The sequence below is a fragment of the Salvelinus sp. IW2-2015 genome, linkage group LG17 (genome assembly GCF_002910315.2).
Source record: "Salvelinus sp. IW2-2015 linkage group LG17, ASM291031v2, whole genome shotgun sequence".
Taxonomy (NCBI): Eukaryota; Metazoa; Chordata; class Actinopteri; order Salmoniformes; family Salmonidae; genus Salvelinus; species Salvelinus sp. IW2-2015.
The window spans coordinates 14,816,985-14,831,220 of record NC_036857.1 but is presented as its reverse complement, the minus strand read 5'-3'; the positions used below and the strand labels follow the sequence as shown (position 1 = coordinate 14,831,220).

Here is a 14,236-nt window from a genome sequence, read left to right as displayed (position 1 = left end):
AGCAACTTTTTATTTGTGAATCATGTAGTAACCAAAAAAGTGTTTAAACAAATCAAAATATAGTTTTATATTTGAGCAAGAATGCAAGAGTGTTGCAAAGCTGTCATCAAGGCAAAGGGGCTATTTGAGAATCTCAATATAAAATATATTTTGATTTGTTTAACACTTTTTTGGTTATTACATGATCTCACAGTGTGTTATTTCATAGTTATGATGTATTCCCTATTATTCTATAATGTAGAAATAGTACAAATAAAGGAAAAAACCCTTGAAAGACTAGGTGTTTCTAAAAAAAACATTTGACCGGAGTGTGTGTGGTGTGTGTGTGTGTGTGTGTGTGTCGTGTCTGGTGTGTGTATGTGGTGTGTTGGTGTGTGGTGTGTGTGTGTACACGGCTGAAAACTGTATGGTGCGTGTGGTCTATTGTTGTGGTGTGTGTGTGTGTATATCGTATATTATATTATGAGCACTTGCCTCTTTCAAAAAGATAATAGTGTGGATAAGCTAGCTTTAGTTATAGTGTGAGAGAGCGAGTGATTGTAGATGTCGCTTAGTGTGCTGATGATCAACATTCTATTGAGAATAAATTCAAAAATATATAGTTCATAATCATTCAAAGCCTCGAGCATTCAGAGAGATATGAAAACTCTCAAAAAAGTGAAAATTCTACCACATGTCTTGAGTTATGCATGACCAATGTAACATCACTAGTCAAATCATACAATCGCATGAGTGGGTGAGAGAATCATATAACTTGATAGGCAATTAGCAAGGACCTTAGCCGCACACAAATTGAACAAAGAGTTGGATTCTGCCACTGGGTAGTTGAGCACCACTAAAAGACTCATTTTACCCATGCTGTTCATGTTCTCGCTAAATACTGTGTGCCCTATGACTAAGAAGATGTGTGTGGAGAATCTCACTTTTTAGTAGGCATGACTTAGCTATGGCAGACACCCCGGTGCAATATATAGCAGTACTACTTTCTGATTGCTTGCGAGTAGTGGTAGTAGACCGACCAGACTCACGTTAACAACACAACTTCACTCGGCATGCTATGCGCTTTAGCTTTGCCCGTGCTTCGACTCCTAGAGTGGATTTGCTCTGATTTCCCATCTAGCCTGGATCTGTGTGGAATGGGGCGTGACAGAGTGACTGTGTGCACCTTGCTTGCTAGTGGTCTGTGTCGAGCTAGCTATGCAGTAAGTGGTGCGCAGGCATCTGAGAGGCCCAAGCCTCAACAGCGGAAGAAAGCGATGGCGCCTCAGGTAGTGATGCCAAGTCTCAGGTAGACGTAGAAGGATGGCCCCGACGTAGAGAGGTCGGCAACAAAATGCGAGCTGTGGCAAGAAGGCCTCTCTCGCTAGCTAGTGCAGGGTCCTCGTGCCATGCCGCGTACGCGCGCTGTTTTGCCTATGAGGCGCATGGAGGGAGGCAGCGACTCTACTGCCACAGGAGAGAGGCCAGTGCCAAAGTAAACAATCGAGGAGCGACTGCCATAGGTCGGAGCGACAGGCCCGAAATATAGGGAGAGTGAGTGGCGCAAGACAATATATTCCCAGGCCATCACAGCGATACTAGGGAACTCTCGCATCCTCACCTGCCGCCGTGTATTGTCGCTAATAAGGCAGAGAGTCAGCGATGCTGCCAGCAAGCCCTCTGTGCAAAGTAGCAACCCTCATGGACGAGGCACTGAGATGATTGGCTGCCACACATAGAGATAGAATCCCAATCCTCCAACACTGGACTGACTAGACCCACACGGAACCTGCTAGAGAGAATCTCCATCTCGAGTTAGTTCACTGCTGAGAAGTGGCAGGATATGTCTAGGCTAGACCTCTGAGCGACGAGACAACCAGTTCTGCCCACGGAGGGGTCTTCTGTGTGCCACACAATAGAGCTATATACTCGCTGCGATCTACGCACACCATCACTGATCCACACACGTGCCAGATACTCGGTTCGATGCTTGCTCGCTGAGTTGCAGACCAATGCTCTCATAATCTGATAGATTCTGCACGACGGGGCGGCCAGTGGCAAATTTTGCAATCGTTGTTGTTCTTCCTTAGCTCTCTGCTGGCTCAACGATCGTCCACTGATCCAGCTTCATGTTCTGCATATCGTGGCTGTTCTAGGTGGGCTGTTAAGACAACCAAACTCCGCTTCATCTGCATCGCGTAGATGAGCACGAGAGCGGGCGTCAAGTCCTACAATACCACACTCATGTGGTGCACGTACTCTTGTTTCTGGTGTCTGTAACGTTACTGGTTGAGACAGAATCGCCAATAGACACGATTCTTTCGTGGGGGCACGAGGCTTTGTTGAGGGCCCATTTGTGCAAGGCCATCTGGCAGTGCCTCCTCCCACTCTGTACGAGAAGCGGTTCAGGCCCCCTCGCGAATACCACCCTCATGGTAGCAGGTGGCTTCTGTTCTCTGCTGAGGTCTGTGTTGTTCGCATGCCCGATACAGCCCTCACTGCCAAAACCGATTTAAATAACCTTGGTTGGCCTTGCTGTTGTGACATGGCCTATCTCTGTCATTTTGCAGGGCATCTGGCGGGTTAAGGCGCTGCCTTCATCGTCTGCACCTAGAATACACTACGTGCGACAAGACACAGCAAACCATTCTGGCCACAGCTCGCATGATGTGCCATCCTGGATGAGCTGCACTACCTGAGCCACTTGTGGGGTTGTAGACTCCGTCTCATGCTACCACTAGAGTGAAAGCACCACCAGCATTCAAAAGTGACCAAAACATCAGCCAGAAAGCATAGGAACTGAGAAGTGGTCTGTGGTCACCACCTGCAGAACCACTCCTTTTAGTTGGGGTTGTCTTGCTGATTGCCTATAATTTCCACCTTTTGTCTATTCCATTTGCACAACAGCATGTGAAATTTATTGTCAATCAGTATTGCTTCCTAAGTGGACAGTTTGATTTCACAGAAGTGTGATTGACTTGGAGTTACATTGTGTTGTTTAAGTGTTCCCTTTATTTTTTTGAGCAGTGTATATAATCTTCCTCAGAAAACTTGGGGGGCCAATTACAATCTCCTGGGGGCCGCCAGTTAGGGAACCCTGATGTACAAGCTACACCTTGGCCTTACCTGCTCATTGGTACTCATGCACTGGAGTTTCATCTGCTTCAGATAGGTGGTGGTCAGCGGCATGTTGTAGTCGATGAGATCCGGCACCAGTGATGTCGGTCTGTCATTTTCTGTGAAGATTATACACACAAAGTATTATGACTCTCATTCTCCCATAACCTCCTTCTTGAACCCAAACACATACAGGGTCATGTTCATTAGGCACCAAAATGTAAGAAAACAAACTGAAAGAGCGAGGCACTACCTGAACTTTAGAAATTCATTTTTTTTCTTCTGTTGAGTGCCCTGATGAATCTGTACATGCACTAGTCAATGGACTCCGCCTGGGTGGCAGTGCTCTAAGTGGACACTAGAGGGCCATTTAATGTGGGAGTAGAGAAAATGGTGCTGTCTAGTTTGCTTAATTTAAGGAATTTGAAATTATTTATACTTGCACTTTTTAAAGCATATTTTAGCAATTACATTTACTTTTGATACTTATGTATATTTAAAACCAAATACTTTTAGGCTTCTACTCAAGTAGAATTTTATTTGGTGACTTTAACCTTTTTTTTGTCATTTTCTATTAAGGTATCTTTACTTAAGTATGACAATTGGGTACTTTTTCCACCACTGGCAGGAAGCCGCATTTGCTTCCATCATTAAGAGTGGTGATGGAAGGAATGGGTGGTCTCATCATTGAACAATAATTTGCCTGCCGGTTTTGATATCCGTTCATCATGATCCAGTACACCATTTTGCACAACGGGCTGCTTAATTCTAATATATAAATAAACTTTCTTTCTTCAAACATGCATACAACAAAAACATTTTAATTACCCACAATCCTCTAAAAACAGAGGCAAGAGGCAAAATTGTTGCAATAAGTTAAAATTATTAAGTAGAGAGAAATATTATTACAATTTAGTATATTAAATCACATACATAATTTAAATTAACAAATCATTGAAACAACTTACATTTATTTTTATTAAGTATATGTTTTTTAGTTTTTTTTGTCAATTTCAATTCACCCCAGAATAATTTTACAGTGTGCATGTGTACATGTGCGAGAGAGATAGAAGAGGGTGGATCGCTCATAAAGAAAGCAGCAAAGCCACCAAATTGCTATTCCTGGCAGCTGCCACAAGCATGCAGAAACAAACAAGCAGCTTTTGACCAGAATCAGCTCTTACTCTATGTATAGATTACCTTAATTAAATCTTGTAATAAATAATGTGGAAATTGAGCAAGTTGAGGAGACTAAACTGCTTTGTGTAACCCTGGATTGTAAACTGTCATGGTCAAACATATTGATGCAACAGTAGCTAACATGGGGAGAAGTCTGTCCATAATAAAGCGCTGCTCTGCTCTTTTGACATTGCTATCCACAAAACAAGTCCTACAGGGCCCTAGTTTTGTCACACCTGGACTACTGCTCAGTCATATGGTCAAGTGCCACAAAGAGGGACATATGCAAATKAGTTGGCCCAGAACAGAGCAGCATGGCTGGCAGCACGGCAAGCTAACATCAATGACATGCATGTCAATCTCTCCTGGCTCAAAGTAGAGGAGATTGACTGCATCACTTCTTGTCTTTGTTAGTGGTATTGACATGTTCAAACAACTAGTACACAGACACCCATGTAAACCCCATAAGACATGCCACAAGGGGTCTCTTCACAGTCCCCAAGTCCAGAACAGACTCCGGGAAATTCACAGTACTACACAGAGCCATGACTACATGGAACTCTATTCCACATCAAATAACTCATGTAAGCAGTAAAATCAGATTTAAAAAACAGATCAAACTACACCTTATGAAACAACGTGGACTGTGAAGAGACACACACAGGCACACACGCACACACACACACACACTAGCACACGCACGCTAGCACACGCATGCTACATTGTAATGTTGTATGATGATATTATACCTTTTGTATTGTTGATATGTAGTGGTGTAACAGCATAATATGATGTACTGTTTCATCTTTTGTTTTATATGTAATGTAATTTGGACCCCAGGAAGAGTAGCTGCTGCCTTGGCAACAGCTAATGGGGATCCATAATAAATACAAATCCACTACTATCCTGCCCTGTGTTAAACCATAATGAAAAAGAGACCAGATTTTTTTAATGAATAGTAATGGGCCTGCAGTATGATTTCTCTGCCATTGGCCATGATGGACATTTACAGTATATGTAATGGGTGCATTAAACCACTAAGTGGACATCCTACATTAAGATGCTTGTGCATTTGAACTTACTTATACCAGCAGTTCATTTTTAAAGACTTCTCTACCATAATATATAATATAGCATATAACAAAATAACTGCAAATTCTCTATAACTGAACTGGTATACATCCTCTCTTGAATTGCATTGACGTTATACTTCAAGTGCAAGCAATAGTCTGTCTTCCTCATCAAATTAAATTAAATTTGAAATAACATTTTATTGGTCACACACATATTTAGCAGATGTTATTGCAGGTGTAGTGAAATGCTTGTGTTCCTAGCTCCAACAGTGCAGTAGTATGTAACAATTCACAAAAATCTAAAAGTTAAAAAAATGGATTTAAGAAATATATAAATATTAGAGCGAGTAATGTCGGAGTGGCATTGAATAAAACACAGTAGAATAGAATACAGTATATACATATGAGATGAGTAAAGCAGTATGTAAACATTATTTAAACATTATTAAAGTGACTAGTGTTCCATTATTAAAATTTCCAGTGATTCCAAGTCTATGTATATAGGACAGCAGGTGCAGGGCTACGTAACCGGGTGGTACCCGGCTAGTGATGGCTGTTTAACAGTCTGATGGCCTTGCGATAGAAGCTGTTTTTCAGTCTCTCGGTCCCAGCTTTGATGCACCTGTACTGACCTCGCCTTCTAGATGATAGCGGGGTGAACATTCCGTGGCTCGGGTGGTTGATGTCCTTGATTACCTTTGGCCTTCCTGTGACATGGGGTGCTGTAGGTGTCCTGGAGGGCACATAGTTTGACCCCGGTGATACGTTGGGCAGACCACACCACCCTCTGGAGAGCCCTGCGATTGCGGGCGGTGCAGTTGCCATACCAGGCGGTGAAACAGCCCGACAGAATGCTGTCAATTGTGCATCTGTAAGAGTTTGTGAGGGTTTTAGGGGCCAAGCCAAATTTCTTCAGCCTCCTGTCTTTGTGGGTGGACTATTTCAGATCTTCAGTGATGTGTACGCCGAGGAACTTGAAGCTTTCCACTGTGGTCCCGTCTATGTGGATAGGGGTGTGCTCCCTCTGTTGTTTCCTGAAGTCCACGAGCAGCTCCTTTGTTTTGTTGATGTTAAGTGAGAGGTTATTTTCCTGGCATCACTCTTCCAGGGCCCTCACCTCCTCCCTGTAGGCTGTCTCGTCATTGTTGGTAATCAGGCCTACTACTGTTGTGTCATCTGCAAACTTGATGATTGAGTCGGAGGCATGCGTGGCCATGCAGTCATGGGTGAACATGGAGTACAGGAGGGGTCTGAGTTCGCACCCTTGTGGGGCCCCTGTGTGGCCCCTGTGTTGAGGATCAGCAAAGTGGAGGTGTTGTTTTCTACCTTCACCACCTGGGGGCGGCCCGTCAGGAAGTTCAGGACCCAGTTGCACAGGGCGGGGTTCAGACCCAGGGACCTGACCTTGGAGGGTACTATCACATGGCGTACAGGGTCCTCCTCTCTAAGGATCATATCAAACAACCTATCACCTACTGGGACAGTACACTCATGTGTACACACACTCTATCCATCAGTAATCGATTGCGCTCCTGTCTATTTACTGCAGAGGTATAGATTATCTGCCTTGTATTTCCCCCCTTCAGGACTCCAGAACATTGTCCCTTAGTAGGTCAGCAGATAAATGAAATGACAGAGACTAGACTTGACAGCTGAGAAATGGAGTTTAAAATGAGAAGGGAGGAAAAATCAGCACAGGACCAGCGACCAAGGCTCGTATTAATAAAGCGTCTCAGATCTAGTGCTGATCTAGGATCAGGTCCCTCCTGTCCATGTAATCTTATTCATCATGATCTAAAAGGCAAAAAACTGATCATAGATCAACACTCCTTCTCTGAGGGCTTTATGAATATGGGCCCTATTCTACACCTCCTCGACACCTGTTCCTAGTGCATAACCAATACATTATGATGAAGGTTGAAGAGACGAAAGATGAAAGATGTGACTCAAAAGACTGCCTGATGTCAATTTAAAAAAGCCCCAGCATACAGTAATGAATTGCATTCAATAATTCAACACCTGAACTTTTGCGGGAGTGGCTTAGGCGGAGGGAGGGGGTGGTGGGTTGGAGGGGTTACGGGGATGGGGGGGGGGTCGGAGTGGAGAGGGGTGGACCCCATAGGAAGGAAGCCAATTAGCTGCTCTCTTTATGAGCGACGCCCAGTGTTCAGCTGCTCAGCGTTGACACAACACTCTGACAGACAGATCGGGCCTGGGAGCACTTCTCTTGCTGCGTTGTGTGTTTATGGGATGGAGGAGAGGGTTTGGTGAGCATTACTATTCATTGGCATGGTTTACTTTACATACTACCCATTTTCTGTTCTTGTGGGAATATGGAAGTGCCTTCCTATTGTGAAGGTACATGACAAGCCCCTCTGTCAATATGGGACCCTGAATAGAGGAAATAAAAGATCTATAAATGATATAAATTGCAGGACACCATTGAGAGATTTCACTCCATTTCGCGACATCTCTGATTTATTTCTCTCCTCACCATTTCCACCCCATTTTTGTCTGTCTCCGTGTGTCTTTCACCCTTGGCCTTGGGAACAATGCATGCGGTTGGGGATATCAGGATCTTCCTCTGGAATGCCAGTCTGAGTCCGGTTCCCTTACCGCCACAGCTGTCCTCCAGTGGCACAGTCACTTGCCAAAACTAACACAGCCAACCAGCAGGCACAGGGGAAGACCACAGCCAACCCAGGCTAGCAGAGCTGAGCACAGTTCATGCCATACCACACACTGTGCACTCTCTCAGTCTGGGAAACGAGCACTACAATACAAACGCTATACAAAGAAATAAGTCGTTTTTTCTCTCTGGCTGCTGTGCCTCTCTCTCAATTTTTTATTCTTTCTTTGTTATAGGCCCCAAATTGGGCTAATTGCAGTGTGTTAGGAAGGAGGCAGGACACTCCAATGACTATAAGTTTAATAGGACTGGGGAGGACTGGGAAAACTGGGGGGTGTGCCTTTAGGCAGGCAGCAAGACGAGGATAAGAGGGGGAGGGGAGTGGAGAGGGGGCAAAGCAAGCAGCGCTCAAAAGTTTCTTTTACAACTCAATGAAAATCCCTGTCCATCTACATCCATGCTCTGAGAGTCTGACCTGTATGGCTGTCTTACAGACAGTACAGACTTGAGTAGTAATGTAGGCCTACTGCGAAGCTTTCCAAATAGCTCTGAACAGTCAGTGGTCCAGAGAGAAACAGAGAGGTTGTTTACCTTTGAACTCTGCTTCGCCAGGGCTGATGTGCATCCTCTTCTGACACTCACCACAGCTCATCAGGTAACGGGTCACTGCTCCCTGGGCAGAAAGGCATACGTCTCCGCTATCTGCCATCATCGCGAGAGAGCGAGCAAGTGGCGAGGGGGGTGGGAGCGAGAGAGAGGGAGAGAGAGAGAGAGACAGAGAGAGAGAGTGAAAGACAAGGGAAAAGAGAGAAAAAAATGATATCACTACCAGAGCCTGGCTGATAAAGATGCTACTATGCATGCTTCTAGTATTGAACACTGAAAGAGTGATATTACTTGTCTCTACAGGCTCAATTTGAACTCTCTGTTAAAACTCCATCAAACAATATGTCACCACTTCACCCAGAGTAGAGGCAGTGAGTGTCAGTAGGTTTTAAGGTTGGTGTGTGTTGTGTGTGTGTGTGTGTGTGTGTTGTGTGGTGTTGTGTGTGTGTTGTTGTGTGTGTGTTGTGTGTGTGTGTGTGTGTGTGTGTGTGTGTGTGTGTGGTGTGTTGTAGTGGTGCGCGCGCGCATACTTCCGTGAGTGTAACAAGGAGAGCGGGGTGTGGTCTAGTCTAGCATTGCACAGTTTTGGGAATATTCAGAGGTGGAAACTTTCCGTGGAAATTATGGGAATATATGGGAATTAACAGAAATATATGCAAATTAATATTAATACCATTTAAATGTAGATGTTTTCTGCACTGGATATATTTAGCATATCATATGGAGACAGAAACATACACCTTTTACCTTATCATAAGTGGACATAATTGCAAATGATTTAATCCTTCCAATAGAAATAAAAACAACTATTTAGTTACGAATTGAACTTTAATTAAATGAGTTGACTCTTCACATGGGTGGATTTCACTTAACAACAAAAGAAAGGGAATATTGAATGATCCCCAATGATCCATCTCATCTCCCAAAAACGTTTTCAACATTCATCTGTAAAATGATAGTCTAGAAACTAAAGCTTTGGTTGTCTTCCTCTCAGGCTTCCATGTCTTCTCCATGGACCTCCTCAATGTCCACCTCTTGATCATCAGACTCTGAGGCCTCATCTTCACTGTCACTTTCCAACCGTGTTGAGGATGGCTCRTTSTCAGGCTCTAAAAGCCTCACATTTGCCTGGATGGCCACCAATTWTTCAACCCTTGTATTGGTCAGCCTGTTGTGTGCTTTGGTGTGTGTGTTCCCAAACAAGGACCAGTTGCGCTCCGAGGTGGCTGATGTTGGTGGGATTTGGAGGATGATGGAGGCAACAGGGGAAAGAGCCTCAGATCCACAAAGTCCATTCCACCAGGTAGCTGATGAGATATGTTGGCACGACTGCCATATTGCATCTCCATCCCAAAGACCTTGCTTGGAAGTGTACTTCGCCAGACTGCCAAGAACCTTGCCCTCATCCAGGCCAAGGTGACGAGACACGGTAGTGATGACACCATAGGCGTTGTTGATCTCTGCACCAGACAGGATGCTCTTGCCAGCATACTTTGGGTCCAACATGTACGCTGCGGYGTGTATRGGCTTCAGGCAGAAGGCTTCACACTCTTTGATGTATTTCAGAACTGCAATTTTCTCTGCTTGGAGCAACAGTGAAGTGGGCAGGGCAGTACGGATTTCTTCTCTTACATCTGCAAGCAGAGTCTAAACATCAGACAGGATGGCATTGTCTACCTCAATCCGTGCAATTGCTACTGCTATAGGTTTCAGGAGTTTCAGGCTGCTTACCACTCTCTTCCAAAATACATCATCCAGGAGGATCCTCTCGATGGGGCTGTCCATATCGGCACATTTCTTGGAGAGACTCATTCCCCTCCAGGAGACTGTCAAATCTGATGACAACGGGTGTTGCTGGGCAGCTTCAATGTGGTGCTCTTATTTTCTCACTTTGCTTGGTGAGGTAGATTGCTGCTATAACTTGATGACCCTTCACATACCTAACCATTTCCTTGGCTTTTAGCAGCACATTCACCACACTATAAAACGGCTAACTAACTAGCAGAAATTGTTAACAAGTTAGACATTATTTAAACACACTTTGCTGCAGGCTACTATTTACTAGTTTTCAAAAAATAATGTATGTCATATAAAATATATTCACCTCAACCAGTATTGTAATCAAAATTGACCAGAAAGCATGTTGTCCTTGGCTCAGACAGTGTAATAGCGTGGGCTCAATAGCATCTCATTAGTGTGCAAGATCTTGAGAATCAGCTGAATGTGATTCTGATTCTGATTCTGATGTGAAGGAAGAATGCACTGTGCATGCAGAGGGTTGCAATTCCATTGAATTGGGGATAGTTGAACCAAAATATGCCACAAGATCTAGAATTYCCTTATGTGTATCCCACAAAAAAAGTTCACTGTTATAAGCTAACTTTTTTGATGAATTTAAGCAAAATTCCCCAAATTAACTTCTCTGGGATATGTGGGACGCTAACGTCCCACTTGGCCAAAAGCCAGTAAAAATGCAGAGCGCCAAATTCAAATATATTACTATAAAAATCAAACTTTCATGAAATCACACATGAAAGGCACCAAATTAAAGCTACACTTGTTGTGAATCCAGCCAACACGTATGATTTCAAAAAGGATTTACGGCGAAAGCACACCAAACGATTATGTTAAGTCAGTACATAGCCACAGAAAAATACAGCCATTTTTCCAGCCAAAGAGAGGAGTAACAAAAAGCAGAAAGAGATAAAAATTAATCGCTAACCTTTGATGATCTTCATCAGATGACACTCATAGGACTTCATGTTACACAATACATGTATGTTTTGTTCGGTAAAGTTCATATTTATATCCAAAAATCTGAGTTTAGGCGGGACACTACTGTCTCACTTGGCAAAAAGCCAGAGAAAATGCAGAGCGCCAAATTCAAATGAATTACTATGAAAATTATTATAAAATCTAACTTTCATTAAATCACACATGAAAGATACCAAATTAAAGCTACACTGGTTGTGAATCCAGCCAACATGTCAGAATTCAAATAGGCTTTTCGGCGAAAGCAAACTATGCTATTATCTGAGGATAGCACAATAGTAAACAAAGACAGAGAAGCATATTTCAACCATGCAGGTGCGACACAAAACGCAGAAATAAAAATATAATTCATGCCTTACCTTTGACGAGCTTCTGTTGTTGGCACTCCAATATGTCCCATAAACATCACAAATGGTCCTTTTGTTCGATTAATTCCGTCGATATATATCCAAAATGTCCATTTATTTGGCGCGTTTGATCCAGAAAAACACCGGTTCCAACTTGCTCAAACGTGACTACAAAATATCTCAAAGGTTACCTGTAAACTTTGCCAAAAAATGTCAAACTACTTTTGTAATATAACTTTAGGTATTTTTTAACGTTAATAATCGATAAAATTGAAGACGGGATGATCTGTGTTCAATATAGGATTAAAACCAACTATAGCTAGCTTACTGGTCACGCGCTTCTATCTAACAGGACACTTCATGTGACTCTCGTTCAAGATGGCCGTACTTCTTCATTACACAAAGGAATAACCTCAACCAATTTCTCAAGACTGTTGACATCCAGTGGAAGCGGTAGGAACTGCAAGCAGGTCCCTTAGAAATCTGGTTTCCCAATGAAAAAGCATTGAAAAGAGAGTGACCTCAAAAAAAAAGAAATCTGAATGGTTTGTCCTCTGGGTTTCGCCTGCTAAATAAGTTCTGTTATACTCACAGACATGATTCAAACAGTTTTAGAAACTTCAGAGTGTTTACTATCCAAATCTACTAACAATATGCATATCTTATCTTCTGGGGATGAGTAGCTGGCAGTTGAATTTGGGTATGCTTTTCATCCAAACGTGAAAATGCTGCCCCCTATCCTAGAGAAGTTTTAACATCCCATGGAAATTTCCGAAARAATTCCAGAAATTTACCAGAAAGTTTCCGACCCTTTGCAACCCCAGTCTTTATGAATAAAATGGAGACAAATGTCAGTCACAGCCTTTGGTGACAGTTTGCACAGTCTCTTTATCATTTTTGCAAGGTGGCATGGTGACACGAGATTATCTCTAGGAGAACCTTCAATGTATTCTCCTATGTCTCCTGCCCTTGCTGTCACCTTCCGATCTTTCCTTTTTTCACGCTGTCCCTGCAGTCATCCTTTCCTCCTCCTCTCCCCTTCTCTCTCAAACTGGCCTCCCTCTATCACTCCGCCCTCTGTGGCAGGCTGGGGTTGGGAGCAGAAGAAAATACACACGCTCGCCTCTCCCTCAAACCCCCTTCCCTCTAACAAACATCCTCGCCAGAGAGGTGAAGGTTGTAAAATGAGGGAGGGGAGGAGGGGAGTGAGAGGGGATCTAGAGGGAAGGGGGGTTGAGTTTTAGAGAGGTCCGAAAAGGGACCTCACTGAAAGTTGAAGCTCATTTACTGCATTTCGATACAATAAAACAATTTGAAACGGTATTTGGAGAACAGCAAAAACAAGCAGAAATGACACGAGTCATTATCACCTTGGCTGCTGTAGGTTCATTCACCTCAGTTGATCTACAAACACATAACCTATTAGCTATACAATTGTGACGTTATACCCCTGAAAGGGGGTAAATATGAGTCATGATTCACACTGACATAGCATCAGTGATAAAAACAAACATTTTAGAACTGTATTGTTTGCATTTTAATGTAAGCCTACAGGGTATGTGGAGATATTCATATTGAAAAATATCTTCTTTTTTTTAAAGTTCCTAACTTKTTTGATARGATTAGTACAGATTTTCTCAGGGGACCCCACATGGGTCTCCGGCCCCAAGTTTGGGAACCAATATACTAACCTCTCTCTCTGCTTGCTTCCTCTCGCTCTGTCTCTGCTTCCTCCTGCATGCATTGCAGCCTGCCTCAGCCTCACCACTGAGCGCCACATCACTGTCTGTCTCAGTAACCTACTCTCTGTAAAGCAAAGTTATTACGAGAATTTAATAACATATTTTTTGCTCCTGCTGAGGTAGGCTCCATTTAACATTAGCTTCTTTCTTCATCCTTCTAGCTGGCTAAGTATTACTAGCCAGAGCACTTCAAAGTTACTGCAATAGAAGTCTCTGTCAGCAGTTAGCCACCTGACTGACTGACATATCTATAAGTGACTATTTACCAGTTGTGCACTCCACAGGAGGTTGGTGGCACCTTAATTGGGGAGGACGGGCTCGTGGTAATGGCTGGAGCAGAATTAGTGGAATGATGTCATTCTATTTGCTCCGTTCTGGCCATTATTATGAGCCGTCCTCCCCTCAGCAGCCTCCTGTGGTGCACTCATTCTCAGAGAGTCGCTATTTGTTTGTTTGGGGGATGTCTGTAGACACGGCAGGAGTCGCAGGAAGGTTTAAAAATTGCCATTTGTCCGGCATCTTGCAAACACAGTCGTCAGCATCTCTGACTCTCTAGTTGCCTAGGCTACTTGATCCGAGTGCGAGCTGATGTACTTCGTTTCACATCTCAGGCCCTTGGCCTGTGCCGCGAGAGGGCGGAGTTAGCCATTTGATAGAGTGGTGATGCAGGTGAAGATATAGTGGGGGATGCAGGTGAAGATAGAGTGGGGGATGCAGGTGAAGATAGAGTGGGGGATGTAGGTGAAGATAGAGTGAGGGACGCAGGTGAAGATAGAGTGGGGGATGCAGGTG

General features: G+C 43.6%; 1 pseudogene; it reads right to left on the bottom strand.

Moving 5' to 3' along the window:
* LOC111976894 (nucleolar protein 4-like) overlaps positions 1-14,236 on the bottom strand; it is a 178,163-nt pseudogene that overhangs the window by 92,979 nt on the left and 70,948 nt on the right.